Here is a 12,905-nt window from a genome sequence, read left to right on the forward strand (position 1 = left end):
AATCAGATTAAAATATCAAAAGAAATCAGAACTGCAATTAAAGTCAATAACAATGCCAATATTCATCATGCAATTAAAAGAGTATTGTCCCTGATTCCGTCATAACAGTTCGTGGGGTAGGCTTACAGGAGAAACCACGTTAAAAAAAGCGCCAAAGTACACTACCTCACAGGTGGTGTGGAAATGTGTGCATATCATGTAGAACGTGACTCCTTCAACTATTAGAATCGCGATATCTCAGGAATGGTGATTCTTAGAAAAAAAGTATAAGGACCATTTTCGTAGATAATTAAGATCTATAATTTTTGTCAGGACTACTTTTTTGATAAAACTTACCGTTTTCGAAAAAAATCCAAAAAACCTCAAATTTTTACCTCTAACCCCGAATAACTTTTTTAACACACATGGGATCGATGGGGACTTTTGACACTTTGTTTCTAATGGTGTACCCAAGGTCTCCACCAAAATTTAGCTCTGTGGGAATTTTCATTATTTGAAATGTCTATTTTGACCGGACTAACACGAGTAACAGACCTATTCAGTTTCAATTTAGCCGCGCCGCGGCATCTGATGTTTGGAGGCGCACAATTAAAATAGCTGTACATCGGCTCAGTCTGGAACAGGAACGGGCACAATGAAAAGGAATTCTCACGATTAATATAGGTATTACAGCCACCAATTTTTGCGCATCTAGCCAACTATAAATTTCGTATGGGAATCAGGTTAATACGACGTTCGATCCGCCAGTCGGCCCGCCGTTGTGTGCCATTATCGCCGCATTTTATTAAAACTACAAATACACGCATTGCATTAATACCAGGTGTCAAGAGGTTACGGTTTATATCTGCGGGTTAATGTCTCAGAAAATGGTTTATATTGCACACTTAATAATGATCCGTAGGAATATCCGCGGTTTAATCGACCCGCAAATGGACTACCTACTTTTCCAATTGACCGCCTCGGGACGGATCTGTTTGAAAGATCGTATTCCGCAAAACGGACCGTGTTTAATGCACAGAAATGGACGTTAAGCCGTACATACCGAGCTAATCTCGAGTAATTATCAGATGCACCGTCAGCCACGAGAATAGAGGTACGACGGTGACAAAATCTTATTGTTCCTGTTCATCAAATTAGTATGTAACTGTATACAGGGTGTAAATAAATCTCATTTGACCATCGCCTGCGAAGATACAACCGGAAGATACAAAGGGTGCCTAAAAAGTAGTTTTTAATTTTTTTCTGAAATACCAAAAAAGTGACAGAAATGAAATTAAGTTAACAATTTCAGCTATCGAGAAGACACTTAGTAAACAATTTGTTGATTTTCCCCTACGGTTGTAAGGGGTAGAAAAAGCCACCCCTAAGACTTGTTTCATACGTAACTTTTTTTAATATCTTACCATTTAAAATTTTATTTCAGATAGCCTGATTCATTCTAAACAAAGAAGGTATATTGTACTTTTCAGGGGCCGTTGAATCCGAATTCAACATCTGCCCGTCGAAATTAGCTCATGTTCAAGGTTATTTCAAGGTCAACTTTTGTTTTTTTTTTTATGGTAACACTATTTTTTTCCCCGGATTCTGGAAGATCGAGCAATATTATATTCGGACTTAATCTTTAAAGTTATGTTTAAGGTTATTTCAAGGTCAACTCTTGTTTTTTTTATGACAATACAATTTTTCTCCCCGGATTCTGAAAGATCGAGCAATATTATGTTCGGACACATGATTGACTTAATCTTTAGTTATGTTCAAGGTTATTTCAAGGTTAACTCTTTTTTTTATGACAATACAATTTTTCTCCCCGGATTCTGAAAGATTGAGCAATATTATGTTCGGATACGTGGTTGATTTAATCTTTTAAGTTACGTTTAAGGTTATTCCAAGGTCAACGCTTGTTTTTTTTTATGATAATACAACATTTCTTCTCGGATTCTGAAATATCGAGCAATATTATGTTCGGATAGGTGGTTGATTTAATCTTTAGTTATGTTCAAGGTTATTTCAAGGTTAACTATTTTTTTTATGACAATACAATTTTTCTCCCCGGATTCTGAAAGATCGAGCAGTATTATGTTCGGATACGTGGTTGATTTAATCTTTAATGTTATGTTGAAGGTTATTTCAAGGTCAGCTCTTCTTTCTTTATGGTAATACAATTTTTGCCTCCAGATTCTGAAAGACTCAGCTTTTTGCATTCGGATATGTCATGTTCAAAGTTATTTGAAAGTCAACTCTAGTTTTTTTGGTAGAAATGCAATATTTGTACGCGTATCCTGAAAAGGCGAGAAATTCTACGTTCGAAAATGTGGTAGTATTATTTTCTCATTTTGAAGGTCATTTGATGGTCAAATCCTCTCTTGAAAATCTTGGGCTAGTATCTCGTAAGTATAGCGAGATATCGGAAAAAATACCTCTACAAAAGTTTTTTGAGTCTTCAGGAACCACCACTTCATGACTTTTAATACGACCTTGAAGGTCATTTTGGTGAAAATCACTAGAATTGGCTCTAGCACGGTAATATGATGATTTTTGTATCCATGAGGTCTGGTTTTCATAATTTTGAAGGCACAAAAATTGTAACGAAAGACTTTTTATTCGGGAATTTTGTCCTGCATACTTGTCGTTTTAACACACTGAGGATATTTCAAATGCTACCTCACAATATGCTGGAAATAGCGACACAGTCCAGAAAGGGAATGTGTGGCTTAATCCGTCCTATGGTAAAAAAAGAAGAGTTGACATTGAAATAACCTTGAACATGGTCTTCAAGATCAAATCCCAGATCACCAGATGGTGGTATGGTCTCCAATGACTCAAACAACTTTTATAGAAGTCCTTATCCCCGATACGTACAACAAAAAAAAAAGAGAATTGATCTTCAAATGACCTTGAACGTGAGCAAACTTTGACAGACGGACATATGATTCGGATTCAGTATATCGCACATTTAATTTTTCCTGGTCCGACAACAAAATGAGTTTCAAAGTTGCTATTTTTGATAGATAAAATTTTGTCACTTATTTCTGGGACACCCTGTATATAAGAAGGTTTAAGATATGCCAGGATATTGATATTCGCTTAGTATTTAAACTGATTTTTTATTCTGAAAATTTGTATTGGAAAGTAAGAGCAGCATAAAAAATAATTAGTGTGTAGTAAATTTTGTATTACTTTAAGTTAAACAAATGTCTCTCAAAGGCCCATTCACATTTTGTGAAAATCATAGATTTCATAGATATTTAAAAAAAAAGCTTTCGCAATCAGCAACTTGCCGAATAAAATTTCAAAAACCTGAACGTTTTGATTTCGTTCTAAAAAAAGGTCACATAGTCAGCAACTTACCTTACCTTAAGCCAATATGATAGACGATAATACGAGTATTAGAAATTTTTTTCTGGGGTGGGCATCGGGCTTTCTACTTCCCCCTAACTACGCCCATGCTTACTAGCGCAAATATTAAAGTTCTTTAAATGTCCATCAATTTTTGCACTACCGATGAGAAAAATTTCCTTCTAAATACGTAAAGAAAACATTGCAACAGCGGCAGCGAATCAAAAGATGAGTAAAAATAAAAAACTCGAGAGATCCAACTACTCCTCTTCTTATCGAACTCCTACCTACGCTCCTTTACGAACACGAACTGTATATACGTATAAATTCGAAAGAGTGGTAGGTTTTATCTCGGTGAAATATTTTAGAAGTCCCAGGATGAAGGGAGAGTAAATTGCCGGCAATTACACTACCAAAATCCGATAGAAATTTATGCGCGAATATACCAGCGCGATGTAAGGAAGAGATTACATTCACACCCACGATTTCCCACGGTCCCCGACACCTCGAACGACGCCAACGGTCCAATATTGGCATTCCCTTTTAACTCTCTTAAAATTCCCCGTTAAATAAAGAATATTTGCACGACAAAGCTGAAGCCCGTACACACTGCGGTAATAAGACGAAAGACGAAGACACCGGGTGCAATATTTTTTCTTTAGAAAAATAATATTTACCATAAATATTGAACTAATTTTATTGTGCAAGAAGTTGTCACAAGCTCTAAATTTTGACAATACAGACAAACTGTAAGGCTACAAATGATAAGCTGTCATTAAAATAAACTCTGTCTCTCAACATATGTGTTGTCAAACGTTTCCGGTGCTGAAATGAGTAAAGTACGTAAAGATATATCAAGTGGCTCTTCCCGCTAATTGTGCTCGCTGGAAATCAAGAATTAACTGTACTCCCTGGTATGCGCTTTAAGTGATTCTTTGTAGGAACGGATCTTCTCAGAAGCAATTATATTTTATAAAAATCGTCAACGACGGTAGAAAATCAACAAGGACTCCTTTGTATGCAGCGAGTTTATTTTTCTCCTTTCTCTATGGCCTACGAATTTTTTATCAAATTTCAGGTCAGCTTCAAAGAGAAAGATATCAAAATTCTAACCCAAATAGTAAGAGAGGAGAAAATATGTAATATAATTCTGAAGGAATTACATACTAACAGACAATTTTCATAAACTGTAAGAATACCTAGTATTTAAATAATGATATTGTGCGAAACTACTACCCTGCGGATTAAGGACCCGTACAACATGGAATTACACCCGCAATATCTAGAGAGGCAGCTCATATCATTCATCAGTATAATCACAAGGCATATACCGATTTAGAACTTATTAACTCTTATTTTGTAGGTTATATCTGACTCATAAGAATTTGAGTGCTAGTTTATTTTTCTAGTGAAGTATCTTAAAATATGGACTACCAAAAGTAACGAACAATCGATTTTAAGTGAAATTAAAGACATACTGAAAAAAAATCAGAAAACCCAACTGTCTATCTTATCTATTAGGGATCTCTTATTAATGTGTATTCTCCTGAAACCCAATATACCATCTTGATTCCAATCGTTCCAAATCACACTGACATTAAACTTTCTTTCAATCGATAATTCGTCTAGTTAGAACTTAGAAGACAGGCTACTATCCAAGTTGAACTATCCAACGGTAATAGTACAAGAAAAAAAAAGCTGCTGTGCATGGAGCATTATAATTTTCACATTTTTTGTAATCAGATTATTGAATGACATCTTGATAAATGTAGGCGCCGCTGGCGGAATAACTGTTCACCTTATTGCCGTATAAATTTCAATGGCCTTAATGAATACACAAACAATTTATTAGTGCAATTGTAATACCAGATCATTTGAAATGATTTCAAAGAACAATGAACGATAGATTCGAATATGACGTTTCCTTCACGATTAAGCAATGTAATATGTTCCAAATTCCAAGAGTTCATATTTGTAAAAAAAAACATTGGTCCTGAATATACGAAAAGGTAGTCTTAATTTATGTAATAATACACTCGTATATGAGTGACTAGTGACTCTAAATTTACTCACAATACTTACAAAATTAAAAAATAACTAGCTTATTCAATAACTAAACTACTTTATCGTCGCTTTCTTACGAACAATGTGTAAGTTTCTTGTTAATATGGTATTATACAGGGTGTCCCAAAGAGACCAGGACCTACCCGATAGTTTTTCAGTCCTATCAAAAAAATTTCGGATAAAAATTATAGAAAATGAAATGAATATAGGTACCGATGACCTTAGAATTTATCTTGACCTTGGAATTTATCTTGACCTTCAGTTCCAAGGTCAAACTGAACTCAACTTGAAAACATCATAACATAGAGCGCTAAATTTGATATCCTAATACGTGGTTATAATTTTTTTTTCCGGTATGACAGCAGATCATTTGAAAGTCAAACTAATTTTTCTCCGAATAACTTGTCAAGATCGAATTGTGGAGAAAGCTGTTTTGAAATAAAATTTTGAACGATAATTAGTTGTATGTTACAAGGTCAAACTAAGGTCAACTTAATGTCAAATGGAATACGTTACTTTTTTATCAGTAACCGATTCAACGCCAAATTCTATGTAGGAGTCTGGTATAAACGACTTTTCTAGGATGTCCTTGCAGGTCATTTCAAGGTCGAACTCAATTTTCACGCAAAATAATAGATATAAAAGTAAAATAATTCAACTAGAATATTAGTCAATAGTCACAGTCGTAAGTCAGTTCTCGACAACAATTTTGATATTTAACACTCTTAGGTTAATAATTAAGGTTAATAATTGAACTTTGATGAAAGGACATTTCTGGAGGTTGCCATCTAATCAGCTGTTAGGTTAAATTCAAGGTCATATCCTAATTTGTCAATCAAAATCCCACAAATTTACCTTGAAACATTTTTGTTTGAGCTTCACCTTCAAGTGACCCGCAAGAACATATCGAAAAAATTCGGACGTTGGAGTTATATCGACTACTGACATATAGGATATGATGTTCCATTTAATATTCTCAAATGAACCTTTTTTTACCTTGAAACTGAAGGTCAAGGTCAAATCGGAAAATTTACCGATACTTTAATTACTCCGCTTCTGTGTTTATCATACACAAACTTTTTGTACAAAAAAAGTAGTGGGTTATCTATAAAACTTTACCAATAATACAATAAAAATAATGGTGCAACCTGTCAACTGACACGAAAACTATAACTGTCGAGTGCAATAATAAATCTGGGTTAGAATACAGCAACGTCAGTCGTCTAACGGACGTTCAGTTTTGCATCGTGTCAGAGGATAGCGTCCTTGCGCAATAAATGTTGGCGACCCGACAAAGAAGAAATAAGACATTTTGTTTTAAAATTATGTTATAAAACCGGCGACCAGAGACAACCGTAACGATTAACGTAACTGATAACGCCGCTGCGAGGCAGTTAACCCAGGGATCCGGAAGACAATCGATGTGATACCGATTAACAAAGCGTGAGATTATCGGATTTATATGCAAATTTGTTTGTTTCCGTGGAGCGTCCCCTGTATTCCTCTCTAATAAATAACCCCGAAGGAATCACAAAAGTAATTTTTAACACGTATATCACCATAGTTGTAAAAAAGAATAATTGTCCTATTCAGATGAAACATATACAGGAACATTTACATGGGACATTTAAAAAAGTTTATCGTTATGTATAAAAAAGTAGCATTTTGGAGCTAGAACTGCTTTTATCAAATTAACCATGCGCTTTTACCCTGGATGTCAAATTTGACATAAATCAAACAACTCGTATAAATGTTACATTAAAAAAATACCCAGTACAGTTTCAACCGATAAGAATTTTTATATTAATTTGAATTAGTTATTACCTTTAAAGTAAAGTAAAAGTACATAATTGTTCTGAAAATGCTTCAAATAAAAACAAAGAAAAACATTTTTTCCGTGTAATTTTGTCAATTAAATTAGAAGACGGATTTAAAACAAGTAAAAAACGCAGTTAATTCTCAAGTACGAACGAATTAATATAATCTGAATGTGGGTGAGATATAACCTAGGAGTACCTTAATTCTTAGTGATACGCACTATAGTCGCAGAGTAGTTGTTTATCCCAACATTATTATTTACTATAATTTATTACTGCATTATGACGCACAATGCAACAAAATTTTTGCATTTATTATCACTCAGAAATTACATTTCTCGAGAAACATATTGATACATAAGGAAACTATGCCTTTATGGAGCAACAATGTTTTATTAAAACTATATTTCTTTTTCACGAAACTGAAAATTCTTAGTAAAATTGATGTCATTCATCAACTTATTCAGGTGCCCCCCCAAGGTTCCAAATTGGAACCGCTACCGTTTCTCCATTTTATTAATTATCGTGAATTGAATAAATTGAAATTATTTACAAAAATTCTTATTGAAAATGGCTACAATTTGTTACAAGTTAATGTTATCGTTAATCTTGTATGTGATTGGAGTAAAGAGAAGCAACTAAATTTCAATATCGGTAAATGTAATAAGAAATATACAGGGTGATTCACAAACGGTGGCCAAAAATGAATGAAACCTCGTATTCTTTGGTGAATTTTAAGGGGGGTCTTTCGTATAAAGTTTTTATCTAGGATGCTTCGTTAAAAAGATACAGGGTGTTAAAATTAAAAAAATATTTTTAATTTTTTTAAATAATTTAAAAAACAGTAAGTGAAATAATTTGAAATGTATTTACGTAAACACTGTCCAAAATCTAAAACCTTTTTCTAAAATTCAGATGCTCCAGTGGCGGAGATACAGGGTATCGGTGGCATATTTTTCTAAATAAAATATTACGCCACTGCTTGACGGTAACAATTATGATATTTTCGGATTCGTCTTTCAATTTTCTACAAATTACTACTCTTTTATGAATTTCGAGGAAAACTTAAAAAACTAACTGAAAACACCGGACCTCAACCTACTGGATTTCTTTTTGTGAGGTGCTGTTAAACAGTTGGTATACAGTGAACAAATTAATACATCTGAGCAGTTACAAGAAAGAATAAATAAGGCTTTTTCATCAGATTCAGGCAACAATAAATTTCGAACAAATTACATTTTCACTACTAAAAATATGTCGCGCCTGTGTTCGTGCAACTGGAGGTATTTTTGAGCATTTATTCAAATAAAATCATAAAAATAATGATGAAAAGTATTTTTTTTGCAGTTTAACACCCTGATCTTTTTAAGGCGATCTAGATAAAAACTTTATACAAAAGACCCCTCTTTTTTCACCATTCACCAAAGAATACGAGATTTCATTTTTGGTCACCGTTTATGAATCACCCTGTATAACAGGTCTAGATATTATGGATAGTAAATCTGAACTAAATATATGAGGCAGTTGGGAATAATATTTGACACAAAACTTTCATTTAAAGACTATGAAAATTTGCTTACTAAACTTAATTGAAAATAAATGAACTTTCACAATCAGAATTTTGGGTTTTTATAATACTGTTTTTTTTTTTTCATATCATTATTTTGTTCAACCATTTAATTGTAAGTTTAAAATTGATAAATCTGAGTTTTCCATTGTAACTTATTTTAGAAATAAGAAAGGGTCCAATTTTCTCACAATCCTTTTATTTTTAAAAAGACTACCGGTTTCGAGGTTAAACTTTACACCTCATCTTCAGGTCTTACAAGGATATCACAATTACAGGAAAATTCAACCATATTACTACAAAACATATTGAGATTTTGTCAACAAGATAAATTCCACTTTTTTTAAAACAAATTTTAAAGGCCAAATACAAAAAAGTTACAAACAGGTATTATTAAATTTAACAATTCAGGACAAAAGTTAGATTTAATAATACCTGTTTGTAACGTTGTTTTGTATTTGGCCTTTAAAAACTGTTTTTAAAAAAGTGGAATTTATCTTGTTGACAATATCTCAATATGTTTTGGATAGTAATATGGTTGAATTTTCCTGTAATTGTGTTTCTGAATGAATTCCGAAGCTAATAAAGCGTATGGATTTATAGTTCGCAACTGTCGTGATTTTTCAAGCTTAGATGTCATAAAGCTCCTTTACTTTAGTTACGTTAGATTGAAACTTAAATATGCCTCTCCCGCACAGTGGTGTCCACATTAATAAACTGGAATCGATTCAGCGTCGATTTTTAAAATATTTAAATTTTAAATCTGGTGGCTACTGTCCACATATCGGATATCCGCGTGAGGACCTTTTGAGTAGACATTCCTTTATCAGCCTTGAAACTAGACGGAAATACTTTTCGCAGGTCTTTCTTTTTAAAATTTTACGTAATTTGGCTGACTGCCAGGAATTTCTAGCCAAATTATCATTTTCTATACCTAGACTTAGCTCTAGAGAAAACGAAACATTTTATTTACCAACTCATCGTACTAATGTACTCAAACATTCACCACAACTGTAATAAAAATTCTCTAGATATCTTTAACTGCAGCCTTAATGACTTAAAATAACTTTATTTTTAACGTCTGGTAGTTTCAAATATGTAATTTTAATCTTCATTTATGTGTATTATTTAGTGTATAGATTTTATTTATTTCCTTCTTTTTATATGATGTATTTGTATTTTTTTTTGTTTGTTCTTTTTAATTTTTTTTTAAGTGTTTGTAATTAATGTACTTCTTTTATTATTGTCTGTAAAATCCCTATTCTATAATTGGGTAGTACCTGTTGAACAGTGTAATAAATAAAATAAAATAAAATTATCCTTTTAAGACCTGAAGAAGAGGTGTAAAGTTTGACCTCGAAACCGGTAGTCTTTTTAAAAATAAAAGCATTGTGAGAAAATTTGACCCTTTCTTATTTATAAAATAAGTTATTTAATTGTATTTACTAAGAAAGTTAAAAAATTCTAATACAACTACTTCTTTCAAATGTTAGAAAGAAATATGTCAAATTACTTCTAATTAAGACATACCTAAGCCTGTTTGAAAAATAAATAAATATTAGTAGTTTTTCCTTTTTTTCACCAAAAAATAGAATCTACCTTCAAAAGTGTGAAATAACTCTCCCCAGTACCTTTAATCGTTGCCGAAAATCAAGGGAACCCCTCCAAAACAAAGTGACAGTGACACAGGTAGCTCCGCTTCCTTAAACTTGCGCGATGAGCGCCCAGGCGACCTCTCGGAACTTCCCGCGGCCCAAATGTCAATTTGATGCAACTTAATTATGCAAGAGTTAGATGGCCTATTATTAATAATTTATATGGAGGCATCGGCGGGGTTTATAAAATATTCAAGCCGCTTACAAGATGAGTTTCGCAGGATGAATAATTCATCCGCGGGAGTTAAACTTCGTAGCATTTGCGGAAACCGAGTAAAAATTAGAACGCGATTACTCCCAGACATTGCGGGGGTAATTATTCGTGAATGAATTACCCGCCCTGCGGTTTTTAACCGCAACAACCAGGTTAATCTCATGCGGGAGAAGGGGTTGCTTAAATCGCGGATTGTTTGTTTTAAAGTGGGGTGACGAACTGCTTGTACATCAAAAAGTAGTTAAAAAGGGTAAGTTAAAACACGAAAATACGATTAGTTTTGTCTTTAGCAATAACAGAATCGTTACCAATTTTTGAAATATTTTTCAAAAAATTTGTAAGAAAAGGGAACACAAAACATTGTGGCATCTGTAAAGACAGCTACACAATCTAACTTGCACAAACAATTGCAGATTGCCAATAAAGTTAACTTCAAGAACATTATATCTTTATTGCCTTCCAAAGGTCCATAAGACTTCCACTTCGATCAATAGTGAGTGCACTAGATTAGATCACTCACTCACCTATTCGTCCAGAAAACTGAAGATCTGGTAGGAAAGATAGAACACCATGTCACAACACGATGTAGATTTTATAGACAAAAACAAGGGATCCAACTAGATGTATATGAAAATGAAGTAACGTCGTCGTTTGCAAAAGTACCAATTGAACAAGCGGAAAATCTACATTGAAGACGAGCATGAGAATTTAGTAGACTTGCCAGATGGAACTCCTTCAGTTTTGTGAATAAACTGGAGTAACAATGGAATCAACCATATCCCCAACTATGGCAAATATGTATGGAAACATGGAAACCTTCGAAGAAGAAAACCCTGCAGTCGCCTCCACTAAAGCTGAAGCCGTTGGTTTAAATATGTTGATGATACATTTATCATCTGCCTTCGTGGTTGTAACGTACAAAGTTTTCTGGACTACATTATTGGAATACATTCGCATATCAGTCTCATCATGAAGTTGGTACAAAACGGTACCCTTGTGTTCCTGGATGTCTTGTTAAGAGAGAATCAGATGATAACCTACGGTAGACGGTTTATAGAAATTCAATACACACGGATAAGTACCAACCAAGTATACATTGGGCAATGATGAAGACATGTTAACGAGAGAAGTCATCAGTGCAGATATATGTGATATACCGAATATTAAAAGAGCAGTGGAAGAAAAGATTTTGGCAAAGATTTTACAGAGAAAAAATATAAATCCACAAAAATTGATATCAAGAAAGACGAGGACTAACTGCAATTTCAATTAAAGCTATAGGCGCACACGAGATGTTCAAAACTTGTGTGGAACTGTTTACGAATGCCGACTGAACTGGCCACCAATAAAACTGTGTTGGGTGCCAGGACACAAAGGCATTTGTGAGAACGAGAAAGTGGATGAACTTGCTAGGAAGGGATCCGAGACAGAGTTCATTGGGCCGGAGCCCTTCAGTGGTACATCTCCCAGTGTGGTCAGGAGGGCTCCGGGCAAATGGACCGAGACAGAACATAGGAAATACTGGATTTCCAGACCAGGACATAGCCATTCTAAGGAGCTCATGGAGTATCTTTTGAAGGAAAGAGTAAACGATTTACTGAGCTTGAATAAAATCCGACTCAGGAGAATAACGGGACACTGTCACTTTAGGAAACATCTACATAAGCTAAAGCTTGTAGACAGTCCGGTCTGCCGAGGATGTGATTCGGCGGATGAAACTTCTCTGCATATCCCAGTCGAGTGCACGTAGTAGAATGACGCTCTTGTGGAGACCCTATTTGGAACCCAAGGAACAGAGAGAAGTGTCAGCAAGGAAGCTTTTGGACATTGTTAAAAGGACAAAACTACTTGCTGAATAGGACTTATCAGGACCAACCACTAGGAAAGGACGAAGAAGAAGAACTGCAACTTGGAAAGGAACCACCACCGGAACGACACAGACCAGTACACACAACAAACATTTGGCTTGAAATCTCACGAAATTTAAAACGACGACCGTGTTCACCATCTTGGATATTGTTCAATCTGAGTTATTTTTTAACACTGTTTTCCGAAAATTGATAATATTGGACCTTTTTAAAGGGAGATGATAGTTTTCATATGTTTTGCGACATCTTAACTGTCTTTGGACACATACTTTGCATATTTTAAACTTGGACTTACGGCATCTGGACACTAAGGTACTTGCAACTATTGAAACCCCTCATGTTGCTCCAACAGGGGTTATGCCACAAATATAAATAAAAATAAAC

At 34.2% G+C, this 12,905-nt stretch overlaps 1 protein-coding gene across 2 annotated transcripts in view; it reads right to left on the reverse strand.

The window, feature by feature from the left end:
• Positions 1-12,905, reverse strand: part of LOC108913298 (telomerase-binding protein EST1A) — a 142,950-nt gene that overhangs the window by 21,660 nt on the left and 108,385 nt on the right. The window lies entirely within an intron of this gene.

Source organism: Anoplophora glabripennis, unplaced genomic scaffold (genome assembly GCF_000390285.2).
Source record: "Anoplophora glabripennis isolate ALB-LARVAE unplaced genomic scaffold, Agla_2.0 scaffold365, whole genome shotgun sequence".
In the NCBI taxonomy this organism is placed as follows: domain Eukaryota; kingdom Metazoa; phylum Arthropoda; class Insecta; order Coleoptera; family Cerambycidae; genus Anoplophora; species Anoplophora glabripennis.